General features: G+C 39.2%; 1 protein-coding gene across 1 annotated transcript in view; it reads right to left on the bottom strand.

The window, feature by feature from the left end:
• Nucleotides 1-13,958, bottom strand: part of myo3a (myosin IIIA) — a 181,939-nt gene that overhangs the window by 152,154 nt on the left and 15,827 nt on the right. Inside the window, exon 3 of the mRNA XM_036581866.1 lies at nucleotides 5,026-5,235. The gene's annotated coding sequence lies outside the window, so the exon portion shown is untranslated. The remainder of the gene's footprint in view (nucleotides 1-5,025; nucleotides 5,236-13,958) is intronic.

The raw sequence follows: 13,958 nt of genomic DNA, 5'->3' as shown, positions 1-13,958 counted from the left end.
TACAATACAGACTAACTATTATTTTAAAACCACTTATGACAACTGAAGTGACAGTTCAGATTAAATCAAACAAAGAAGCCGCTGGTGTTCTCAGACTGACCACCCCAGAGTCCAGACCTCAACATCACCGAAGGTTTTTTGGATTACTTGGACTATGAGAAGCAGAAAAAGCAAAACCAACTTCTAAAACTGAACTTTGGAATTGTGGAAAAATATCGCTGCAGATTACTCTGGAAAACTGAAGGTGAGTCTCCTGAAAAGAACAGAAGCTGTAATAAAGGCAAAAATTGGACACTGAATACTTAAATGTAATGTACCTAATGTAATGTAACTTTAATGTACTTAAAATGTAATGTCATATTTAGTTGTTGAGGCTTTTGTGTAAATTTTTTTTGTTATTATGATTTCCTAGTGCTAAAAATGAATAACATATACACAATGAGTTTTAACTGGAAATTAAATCAATTTAAATTTTATTTAATTAAATAAATAAAAAGGGGTGCTCTCCTACTTTTGCACAGTACTGTATATAGAGTGTATTGCTAATGTCAAATGTTCTGAAATGTACCCCTGAATGAAAGACCCTGTTTATATTTGCTATCCAGTTCTCTTTGCTCCAGTAGAGTACATCATTAGCTCAGAAAACCAGATGGCGTGCATACCATCTCCATCACCCTCTCTCTGCTCCTCTCCACACTCAGTGGAGCTCAGCCTGAGGCCCTGTGTGTTTACGTAGGCTCTATTATGGTCCCGCACAAAACACACAAACGCAGTCCGTGGTGGGGCAGGTGTTTGATCCTAATGGCTTTACCCTTGGGGCAACAGCCATTTCATTCCCAGAGATGCCCTCACCACCAGCACACTGTCAGAGGTTAATTCACCCATTTAAGCACATTATTTGTTCTCTTTTAAATCTATAATAACTGACTTTATAAAAGAAAGAGGACACTGTTTGAGATGTCCCTCGTGTCTAAAAATGAGTTGCATCTAACTGACTGACTGGAGCAAAACCCTAATCTAAGAACTGCAGAGTAACTTATGCGCAGTGTGGTACTGTACATTTACAGAGTTTATGTCGCTCAGTGATCTACAGTCTTGTGCAAAAATTAGACCAGCCTTCATTTATTTTCTAGGAGATATTCCTGAGCATATCAAATATAAGATCATCCACTTCTAAAACAGCCATTAAGTGCAGGATAAATGTGAGGAAATTAGATATGACAATCCACTTGCATAAAAAAGGGGACAGTCCAAGCAAAAAAAAGCAAACAAACAGAAGTTTCCAAAACTGGAGTGCAAAAAATTTGTGTTTACATGCACTCAATAGTCTGATCACAATCGGATTTCTGCAGTTATCTGATTATTTAAACGGTCATGCAAACAGTATATTCTGATTTCTTAGATCGGAGTAAAGTCTAGAAGTCCTGTTAAAAAAAAAATCTAATAAAGAGGCTGGATTTTAGCTCAGTAATCAGATTTCTCAGTGCCTGTGAACTCTTACTCTGATTTCTTTCTGATATCTCAGTCTGTGAATGTGTGAAAACAGAGTGCAGGACCGGAAATAAGCGAGCAGCGTCGCCGCGAGACGCAGCAACCAAATACATTCTTGAGGAAATGAAGGATTTAAATATTCTTCATCTTCTAAATGATGTATGTTCATATTTTCAGGTAAAGTGGCGGTATGAAGTTTGAGTTTTACGTTACATTTACGTCACGTCTTCTTCTGTGAGTTTATTGGCTGGTTGCAAAGCAGAAATCTGATTACTGTCTGACTCATTTAAACCTGGAGTTTCACATTATCTGATTACTCACGTGCATGTAAACCCGTTAATCGGATTACTGACAAAATCTGATGTTCTGCAGTTATCGGATTATTAAGTGCATGTAAACGGACTCAATGATTAAAAGATACAGAGAAGATGAGACTCCTAACAACCAAGACCTGGTAGACACCAAAACTGCCTCCATCAGATAAACAGCACTTAAAGCTTTCATCTCTGAGAGAGAGGAGAAAATCAAGCTGCTTCAGATCTGAAAACATCCACAGGTGTTTCTGTCCATCCTTCCACTGTGAGAAGACGACTCAGCACTGTGGGTCTGAAAGGATGTGTAGCTGATCAAGAAGAACCTCACTGAGAAAAGGAGACGGACACATCAAACAAAGAAGCTGAATGATGGACTGACCACCCCAGAGTCCAGACCTCAACACCACTGAATGTGTTTAGATTATTTGGATGGTGAGAAGCAGAAAATGCAAAACCAACTTCTAAGACTGAACTTTGGAGATGTGGAAAAATTTCCCTGCAGATTTCATTTAAAAACTGAATGAACGAGCTTCTCCTGAGTAGAATGGAAGCTGTAATAAAAGTAAAAATTGGACACAATTAATACTGAAAAATGTAATATTATATTTAGTTGTTGAGGCTTCTGTGTAATTTTCTGTTAACCCTCTAATGCACGATGTTGCCTCAGGGCAACAAACTCATTTTCCTCACTTTACAATAGCATTAAACATATTTAAAGACAACGATAGGATTAACAATAAAGGGAAGACTTTGAGTAAGTAAATAAAAAGCATGAACTTTGTCACACTCTCTCTTAGATACAGTTAAACAGGGCACCTTTAAACCTCTTTAACAAATCAGTATCATTTTTTTTGTCATGAGAATTTGCAGAAATATGTTTGTTGCCTAGAAGCAACACTGTGCGACAGAGGACTGGATTTAGCCAGTCACTCACCACTTCAGGGAACACGCCTCTATATCATTTCTTTCCATTGTTGCCTCAAAGCAACATACCCCAAAAGGACCCCTGCACACATTTTTTTTTTAATTTAATAATCAGTTCAGAAAAAAATAAATCAAGGACCATTTTATGCAAGAAAAGTGGATTGAATTTTTTTTTTTAATTGCTCTCATAATGTGTGCAGTAGAGGGTTAAATATGTTTCCTGCTCTTCTTGATGCTGAAAAATATGTAACCTTTCCTTAATAGCGTTTTTTGACAATTTAAATTTGAAGGGTGGTCTCTTACTTTTGCACAGTACTGTGAGAACGCCAATTTGGACCTCGTTTATGAAAAAAAAAAAAGAAAAAAGAAAGCAGACTGTGAACATAAGACATTAGTTATTCCAGTCTACAGACGATGGACTGGGAAAGATAATAACTGTTCCCAGTGCATTGCATCTCACTGCTAGAGAGGCTCCCCAGGGAGGTCACTGGTGTCCTTCTCCATCAAGAGTAGATTAGGACAGCAATACGCCAACAGTCTTTAAACAAATCACCCCCCGTTCCGTACCCCACCCAAAGCCATTTCAATGATTTTCAATTTATATCATTAACCCCTCGAGGTCAAGCTCCAAAGAGATTCACTTTCACAGATTTTCTCATTATTTGCTCAGACTGGCGTCATTCTAGTAATCTAAACCGAAGATGGATGGAAGGCAGTTGTTCAGCATCTGTAAGTGAAACACGTTTCCAGTTTGATGTTTTAGTGACGACAGAGCCCTCAGTAAGAACAGTCAGTACATAAACACCCTGCAGTCTCACAGGAGCACTGGACTAGGAGCAGCGGGTCCACAAATCCACTTCATCCCCCGTGTGCTAATTATGTTTAAAGAAACTGTTCAGTGACAAACCAGATTAACACATTATTCCTTGAGGCAATTTCCCCAAATGTGGTCAGTCACCCAAGACATGTCTGTTGTCTGAAGTTTGCTTCAGTTTCACACCGAAGCTATGAGACTAATGTAGCTCAGTAATGGAAGCTTATAACCCGCCAATTAGCACTATGCTAACTGCATGGCTAAATATTCACATCATACACATCAAACCATATCAACTTGTTAAGTAATCTTAAACAATATGTTTGTGACTATTAATTTAATTTCCTCTTAAAAAGGCCATTAAGTGCAAAGTTATTAATTTTTCAGCATCAGAAACAAAGAAAGTTACACAAGATCAAAACCTGAATGTAATATCAGATTTTTCAGTATTTAGTGTGTCCTCTCTTTTCTCAGTAAAATCTGCATGAATATTTTTCACACCTCCAAAGTTCAGCCTTAGAAATTGGTTGATCATTTTCCAAAGTAATCTAAACACATTCAGTGGTGTTGAGGTCTGGACTCTGGGGCGGTCAGTCCATTGTTCAGCTTCTTTGTTTGATGTGTCCGTCTCCTTTTCTCAGTGAGGTTCTTCTTGACAGCTGCACATCCTTTCAGACCCACAGCGCTGAGTCGTCTTCTCACAGTGGAAGGATGGACAGAAACACCTGTGGATGTTTTCAGATCTGAAGCAGCTTGATTTTCTCCTCTCTCTAAAAGATCAAACCTTTAAGTGCTGTTTATCTGATGGAGGCATTTGTGGTTTCTACCAGGTCTTCCAGGTGGTTGTTAGGAGCCCCATTTTCTTTGTATCTTTTAATCATTTTTTGAACTCCACTTCTGAAATTAGTTTTTTCCCCACTTATTTTTCCCTTCCTAATGCAAGTAGTTTAGTTTAAATCAAATATTTTTAGACATATATCCTGTGAAAAATGAATAAATTGTATTTAATGGCTGTTTTAAGTGGAAATGAAATCAATTAAGATTTTTGACGACTTTCGCACTGGACTTTAAATCTGTGGCCAAACTATTCTTTAAAGTAGCATCATAGCCCACTAGGGGCTTTCAACACATGCCTTCAGCCACAACATCAACCTCTGGGTAGAGTTATTCAATAGAAAACAACTGACTAGAAACAACAATGCAGAACAGACTTTCACCTCAACACAAACCACGAAGTAGAAGAGCAGCACAAATGCATGTACAACCTATCACATCTGCAGCAGTTGCAGAGACATTTACTGTTATTGCAACATTCTGAGTGGACTAAGCGTTACTGTACTGCTCAAAAACAAATGCTAAACGTCCTATAAGCTCCTTAATGAACATATTACACGAACATCAATGTCAGATGATGATAACAACGACCTTTCACGATCACACTAAAGTCCTCTGAGGATGAACCGATTAAATGATTACTCTTACCAGAGATAGCTGCCGTCTCCAGACTTGGATGGAAAGTTCTGGTGCCTTTGTGTTGTGTGAATCAGATCTGGGATGATGCTTTTAACACAATTATCCCATTGAGGGTGAAGTGGCTTCAGCGAGAGAGAGAGAGAGCCGCCACTCCGAGTCTTCAGCCCACACACCGGACTCCTGGATAATGACGATAATAGTGTCCATTCAAATCAGCCCCTGTAGAAATTGAAGAACAGCAGCGATAAAGGAATCTGGAATCACAGCCATAGGGAGTTTGGGTAGAGGAGAACCATTCCTGCCTCTCTAGCGATCAATGACTAGAATGAGTAGAAGATCTGAGGCCTGTTGAGTTTTCCAAGTCATCTGATCAGATTTTGGTTTCAGGACTGGATTATTTCTTATAATCTGTCTATTTCTTGGCCTGTTTAAGTGATTACCCAACACATCAGTTTAGTGAGGTAATAAGGGCTTGGCTACAGCAAAATGGAGATATTATTACAGTCCATAAATCATTTACCAAAACTGTAAAAGCGGTTGCCGAGACGTCGAAAGCAGCCTCCTGGCAACCGAACACTGAGTGCCCTGAATGAGAAAGTGCGTCAGTCTGACAAGGACAAATGTGGCAGTGAAAGCTGACCGATTCACGCTGACCGATTCACTGAGATGCTGGTGAACGTGATACATGAGTCGTGTTTGGCTTGAAGTGTCACAGACGGAGGGTGACTGCACAGCTCCAGACCATCCAAACTGCTGAACTCATTATAGCACAGTCAATTAAATATACATTAAGTGACTCAAGGTATAGTCAATGGCAGAAAGGAAGAGCATATACTTATACTGCACACAGGCCGGTCAGAGACTGTTCATCAATCAAAAAACAGTCATGGCATTGGTAATGTTGCTGGTTGGTTGGCTAGACAACAAAATATTATAAGTCAAACTGTATTGCAGCATCATATTGTGCCGTGTAATGTGTTGGAAATCGAATGAGACGAGAAGGCAGGGTGCAAATGCAAGCTAGCAGTTTCACTGTTGTCCATGGAGAAAGTAGCAATAAAAGAAGCAGAAACAAAAGAAAAGCAAAACAGGGAAAGTAGTAATAAAAGGAAAAGAAGCACCAAAAGCAAAGAACGTAGAACAAAATACATAGGAAGAACCACTCGAGCTCAGAACCAGTAAAACACAACACAAACAACGTCCAGCAAGAACCAGACCAAACAAAGGGGAATAAATAGACAAATAACACATGGGAAACACCTGGGGCTAACAAGAGGGCGGGGCTACAGACTACACACAGGTGGGACAGATGACTTGGGAGGAGACAGACCAAAACAACAAAAGCGCATGGAACAAGACACAAGAGGGAAGATGAACAAAAGCAAACAGACAAAAACAAAGACAGACAAAGCAGGACAGGACATGATGTTACATATACTCTTAGCAACAGGGTTCTACATAGTACCAAAAAAGGGTTCTTTGGCTTGTAACAACAGTGGAACCCTTTTTGCTGCTGTATAGATCCTTTTCAAAAAGGTTCTACATACACAACACATTCTCCATCAATCTGAAGAACCGTTTCATGATGCAAAGAGCCCTTTATTCACGCAGAGGGTTCTGTGAGTGTCCATGGTTCTATATAGAGCCATTTTCTTTCCTAAAGAACCCCTGAAGAACCATCTTTTTAGAGTGTACTGTTGTATTGTGACTAGTATGTTAGCTTGGGGTTGATATTTGCTCATTAGTTCAAATATTGTATTTTTATAGTGTATAATCACTAATGAGTAAATGTCACTAAGCCAAATAAAACTGAAACAAGAAACAAAATAAAATAGTAAACAATGAATTGCTAAATAAAATAAATGAGAAATAATTCAGATAAATACTTTCTTAAGTGTGTTAAGTTGGTTATATTTGTCAAGAAAGATGATGTCTCACGAACCTCACAGTGTGTTTTAATAACCGGGTGCATTAATACAGGCAATCCAGCACTTCACACATACACACATGATGAAATTAGGAGGATTTACAGGCATCAGTTTGTATTGGCTGCTTTTTTGGGATGCACTGTATGTTGAGGGAAGATTAGTTCTCTGACGGATTTCCTGACTCTCTCCTCAATGTGCCACAAGCAAAGGCCTCATCTGTATAAATCCTCCTCACATTTCCTGATGCAGTTAATAAACAGTATTTTACACCAGCTTCAAACGTGGCTCAGCCAATCAGACCTATACTGTTAGACATTCCACTGATTCTATTAAATATACGATGTCACATGTGTAACTGATTCACATTCAGTTTTTTCCTTATTTGTTAGGAAAAAAGAATGAAATCAGTTGTAGGTGCTGTAAATTTCTGACCACTGAGAGCCCCTAGTAACGCACTGGCGATACAGACATTTCGCTACTTTGTTCTGAATGTAAATTTCTTGGATTTTTAACACTCTGTTGAAATAGTTTCACCCTTAACAGATAACAAGAAAACTGCAGGATGATATCAGCAGCAACAGGACATCACACATCATTCAACTATACTGGTTCAAATTCAGAGACCATGACTCGGACTTCAGACTAAAATCTTTTTGAGTGACCTTATAAATTAATTATGCTCATTTTATTAAAATAAATGATTGAACTTTCCATTTTCTCACTACCAAAACAATCAGAACACTACTGCAAGTTTTTTGAACAAAAATATGTGTTTCAGTGGTGACAATTCTTAACGTTCCACAGATTTTCAGACTTTCGGACACTTCAAAACAATGGGATCCAACTGCAGCCTCACTTCCTGCCCTAAATGTCACTAAAACTCATTTGTGTTTCGGTAGTGACATGAAAACATGAGTTAATTAAACATCATGATAAATCTTAATCTTTCAACTTAAATATCTTTGAAAAAACATAACATAAGTTGTGTAAGTGTAAATTTGGGGTTTATGGTTTGGAACAGACACCTCCCAAGAGAAAGTGCGCTATAAATGATGATTTCATATGTATTTAACTTATTATTGCCATCTTAATCAATGCCTTGAGTTTTTATAGATCATAACTTAACGCTTGTAAATATCTGAGGCCTCTATACTTAATTACTATTTTAATAGGGTTTTTTTTACTTTAGGACAGCAGTTTGAATTCAATAGAATGGCCCATATACACTGGGAAGAGCTATTAAATGTAAAGAATTTAAAGAGGATGCCTACAGGACACTCAAAAGGAGGTGATGACCACTGTAAACGTACTGTAATAGCGGGATTGGAGAAAGAAAAAGCCATGTTTACCCACACATTTCAGCTTTTGCTGCAGCGAAAAGAGAGAGAGAGAGAGAGAGAGAGAGAGAGAGAGAGAGAGAGAGAGAGAGAGAGAGAGAGAGAGAGAGAGATATTCTCCGTGTGGGCGGTGATGGCACGTCACTGGGCTGATGAGGCTGCTGATGAGGCCGTCGTGGTGGAGAACGGCTGCAGCTGTGCTGCTCCGCTGCACCCGCGCCGGGACGCCATTGTGAGGAGCTGCTGGAGCATGTCCTCCCCAGCTGGAGCAGCAGACAGCAGAGACGAGACACCCTCCATCACACCTAATCTATATCACACCCACACCACGTGCCCTGCTTTCAGCATCACTACTGTTTCACAGATATCCACACTTAGTCTGCCTGCTCGAGGATGTTCACACTCAGGCAGAATAAGCCTGGATGTCCGTGAAACAGTAGTGATCTGCACAAAAAGGAAAAGTATGTTACGCAGCTAAAAACAGCAGAATTAGCTGATGACTTTGAACATTGTTCATTTTCATTGATTCATTGCACCGTGCTAACTGATGGGGTATAAACTTCCATTAGCTATTTAGCTATGGAAGCCTCGAGGCTCCAGTGCAAAAGTAAAGAGGCAAACTTCAGAGAACAAGCATGTTTTAGAAAATGGCTTCATTTTGTATAAAATGTGTAAACCTGATTTTTCACCAAACTACACGTAGTGGTCAAAGACAATGCCCTCGGTTTTTCCCAAAAACACTGGAACAGTAGGATATTTGGGTCTCATTCACCAACCATTCATAAGAAGAAATTTCAGTAACACTTTCTATGAATGTCACCTTTATAAACACATTTATAACATCTATAAACACGTTTATAACATGTTATAATGTATTCATAAGGCATTACAAACATGGTTATAAACATTTAAAAAAAAGAATTACACTGAATTACACTTTATAGCCATGTTTATTATACATTATGAATTGTTAATATAATGCATCATAAATAGCGTTAATAACATGTTATAATGTCAATGCCAAAGAAGTCAGTCCCAGCTTGGAGAGAGTAAAGTAAGGACAAATACCAAGCTAACGGTGGTGAACATTACCTTTCCCACATTGGGTAAAACACTGATGGCAGCTCTAGTTTAAACTCTGACATTTGAAGCCTGTAATGTGCTTTATTGTGAATGTTTTAGTGTTTCAGTAAATCCTTCAGTAAATACTTCAACTTGAAGCCTCACTCTGAACACTGGAGGAGGCTTTAGTACAGTACGCTTCACTTTACTTAGAGCGGACAAATACGACTTATGAGCTCTTATAATTTGTTATGATCAGTACTTATAATGTATTATGTTAACAATTCACAATGCATAATAAGCATGGCTATAATGTATAATGCATTTTTATAAATATTTATAGCCATGTTTATAATGTCTTACGCATGCATTATAACATGTTATGAATGCGTTTATAGATGCTTACAAAAGGTGACATTCATAGAAAGTGTTACCGAAATTTCTTCGTTTTTATTAAGATTCTGACATTCAACAGTGTTTTCTTATCTGGCATTTGTTTTTAGGTAAGAACAGAATCTACACACACTCAAGACCACAAAGGTGAGAACAGTTCTGCGGTTTAAGAACACGTCATGAATCTGACGAAGCCTTTTTTTAAGAATAAATTTGAGAAAAAACATAGGACGATATTAGTGAATGAAGCCCAATGTAAAAAGCAGCTTAAATGGTCATTTCAGCCCAAAGAGTTTTACATGCTTTTTGTCATGTTACAGTACATGGTACAGTACTGCACTGCGTCCATCAGTCTCATCGGTTTGACAGAATTCACAATTATTGTATCATTTTTGTTCATCGCTGTTCTCTCACTACAACACCCAGCATGCATTACACAAATATACACCTACTGGGAAATATACACCTACCCTGTGGTGTCAACCAATCCTGACAGCTAGCCTAGCCACTGATCCATGGGATAATAAATACAACCAAGCTAGCATGAGTGTAACTCTTACCTCAGCCATCAAACTAAATCATAAAGAAAACAGTGATTATCTTATTTCTACATACTACATAACCAGGTAGCTACCTTGCTACCTGGTTTAGCCTTTATCTTGTTGTCCGCCTCACCTGATGAGTCATTTCTGTTGTTTGAATAAAGATTTCAGTGATTTAGAAACGGTTGTTACAGTTTTATGTCTTTTATATTGGGTGTCGATCACCCAAAACATGTTTGGTGTCCAAATTTTGCTCCTTTAGTTTTAGTGCTAGAGCTACACGGCTAACACTGCTAACAAATACTAGAAGTCAATAGTCACCCAAACCTTTTCTGTACTGACCTCCTGAAAATTTCTCTATTTTAGACAACAGGCCTTATGCCAAAATTCAGGCCCAAAAAAGGTCTCTGTAAAATTAACAGATGACGTTCATAGAAACGTCATCGCATTAAATCCAGAAAGGGCAGCAACAGCGAACTGTCCTCTCTGGTTCCTCCGATGGTTTGAGGAGCGGGTTAACCTCCTCTGCCGCTGGATTTCACTGCATTTGATGTGCTTCGTTTGAAGCCATTATTCGGAGCCTTGATTGAATCTATATTTATAGGCTGCTTTGATGTACAAATTGAATTCTCCATTTAATCTCCATATGAAGCAAACTTGTACTTTCACAGGAAACGGTTCGGCTTCTCTTTTTCAACGACTCCATCAAACCTTTCATTTCCATGAATGCATAAACAGGCTTTGAACGAATGTACATCTTAGGAGGGATGATATTCAATTAACGTAGTTAGACATGCTTAGTTTCTTCATTTCCTAACATGACGCTCGCTGAGCAAGAAGCTGAATGAAGCAATAAGCCAATCTAGTGTAAGCCTTGGGTTTGTGTGTCCAGTGTGCAGCTTGGCACTGATAGGCTCTGCAGAACAAACAGGCTGTTAATGTAAAATAAAGAGATGTAACAGGATTATGTAGCCCACTGTGATGTATTCTCTCCCTGTGTGCCCTCCATAGCTTATGTAAACATCTGAGACGGTATATATGTGCATCGTGAATGGCTAGTGGCCCTTGACATGCAAATTAAATGACTCATCTCGCTTTCTAGTTGTGTAACATTTCAGCTCTATTTAAGCAGCCTAGAGGGAGTCGCAGACATATGACATATGTTAGATTCTCCATTTAATCTCAAAATAAACTTCCATTTTGAGCTTCCGTTTTGTGACTTAATCAAACCCATAAATATGTTTGAATTGATGCACATCTTAGGAGAGATGATACTCCTTCAGCAAAGCAATGCTATCTTCACAGAACATACGCAGGCGACACTGACGTCCAACCACGTTGTCCACAACGGGGGCTCGTCTTAGTTCGGTCACCCTGTGATTCCTGATGACGCTGGAAAGGACTGCAGGGCGGCTCGAGCCTTCAGCACAAAGATGTTGAGGACTGTATTTGTGTAAGAGAGCGAGAGATGGGGGTCGAGCGGCTGACTCAGGCCCTGAAGGGGAGGATTTTCCAGCTGTCTCTTCCAGCTCTCGCCTGTCTTTGACTAGCCGCTCGGTTGCCCATGTGACCTCACGCAAGCAGCACATGTCACGTCAGCCTGCCTCAGCACACAGATCCACATTCTTCTATCCAGGGTAGGAAATAAGAGCTGATTTTTGCCCTCGCTGACTGAGATTTAGGAGCATTTTATACGCAGATGTGGGCAAATCAACGTAACCAGAATGCTAACCAGCAATTCGATCTCAAAAATCAGAAAACGTACAAATTATGCAGAGTTTAGATTCAATAGCTTTCTGTTTCACTGGAAAAAATCTATACAATTGGTGGTGGTCAGTGAAGCAATACACAAAGCATCGACCGTGTACTAGTGTGATGGCCGTCTTGCCAACCAGACACATGCCTGGTACATTTTGTTGCTTAAAGGGCCCATATCATTAAAAAAAAATAATAATAATTCTCACTTCTTTGAAATAAGAGTTGTATGTAGTCTCTAAACAGTGTTTAAGTTTCAAAATATACCATTCACTCCTCAGTCCATACAGTCCATTTTTTGAATGAGCTTCAAAAACAGCCCATTTTTAATTCATTGTTTTCGTGATGTCACAAAAGCCAGGACATATACATATATCCACCAATTCAGCCTACAGCAGTTTAGCTCCACCCATTCACACTGAAGTTATAAAGAGTGTTTGAGCCTGCTTTTTAACTGAAGCATGATACAGAGCATCCTATCAGAGCAGACATCAGACACACATCAGCCTTAAAGGCACAGTAACAAAAACAGCCTCTTTAATGCTAAAGTGAGGTTGGAAAATGGTCATGTAAAAATGCAATTATGACTTTTTGGTATATAAGTTAGTGAAAAACCTAAGGTTCAGGAAAAACTAAGGTCAAGAACCGCCTATTTTGGGGTGGGATATTTGGCTGATGGGCAAAATTACCAACCACAGGTGTTTTAACGTGTAGAGGTGATTTTCAAAACAGCTGCAACCAAAACAAACCTGTGGGAAACAAATGCGATGGCAAAATCAAAAGAAATCTCACTTAAAAGCCACTAAATTCTTTTTAAAAAAAAAATGTTGAATGACTTTTAAAGATCCCACAAACCTTTCTCAACCCAAAAATTCTGAAAAAATGCTTCATTCTGAAAGGCTCAGGTCATGATGCACAAAGAAGGCAACTTCTTGCAATCATGGTTCCCATCGGACAGATAGAACCTGCTGCACAGAAATGCGTACACAAGGCTGTGTGGACACCCAATCAGAATGCAACTGATAGTACTCATTCATTTACTATGTTTATGACATTTTTATGACTGTTTTATACTTATTGTATTTTTAGTTATCCTATTGCACAGCATTTGTCTATCTTGCACTAATAATTACACTATCTGTCTATGACTTGGCCAGTGGTCCATTAAACACTGGAGTAATATTGTTTCGTTCGGTACTGTATACTTGTGCATGGCTAGTTCTTCTCAATGCTCTTATTTTTATCCTTTACTTCAATAGCTCCTCAGTTCAGATTCTCCCTCTACTTCAAATAAATATTCATGAAATGACCCTGTTATGTTCTTTAAGACTCTGGCCCTTCTGCACTAGAATAAGGATAAACCTATTACAGGACAATTTTAACAAAGCATAAAAGTCACTCGGTATAAAAGCATTTGTAAAATGCTGCAAATGTAATTTTAAGCCATACACAGAGGACAAAAATGTTAAATCTGGACACATAAGCTGTCCATTCTGAATGCCTTGTGTGACTTAGCTAGGAGAGGTAGGGAGAAGGGACCTGCCTCAGGTGGATGAGTTTAAGTGTCTCGGGGTCTTGTTCACGAGTGATAGGAAGAGGGATCGTGAATTCAGCCGCATATATAACCGGCGCCAACTGTGACCCTGCTGCTCTACCGGACTGCAGTCATGAAGAGGGAGCTGAGCCATAAGGCAAAGCTCTCTGTTTATGGGTCGGTCTACATCCCGACCCTCACCTGTGGTCATGAGCTTTGGGTTATGACTAAAAAAATGAGATCTCGGATACAAGCGGCGTAAATGAGTTTTCTTCGCAGGGTGGCTGCTACACTCTACTTAATAGGGTGAGGAGCTTAGTCATCTGGGAGGAGCTCAAAGTAGAGCCTCTACTCCTCCACATTGAGAGGAGCCAGTTGAGGCGGTTCGGGC

This window comes from Colossoma macropomum, unplaced genomic scaffold (assembly GCF_904425465.1).
Source record: "Colossoma macropomum unplaced genomic scaffold, Colossoma_macropomum, whole genome shotgun sequence".
In the NCBI taxonomy this organism is placed as follows: domain Eukaryota; kingdom Metazoa; phylum Chordata; class Actinopteri; order Characiformes; family Serrasalmidae; genus Colossoma; species Colossoma macropomum.
Note: the sequence above shows the minus strand (reverse complement) of the source record. Positions and strands in the feature narration are given on the sequence as shown.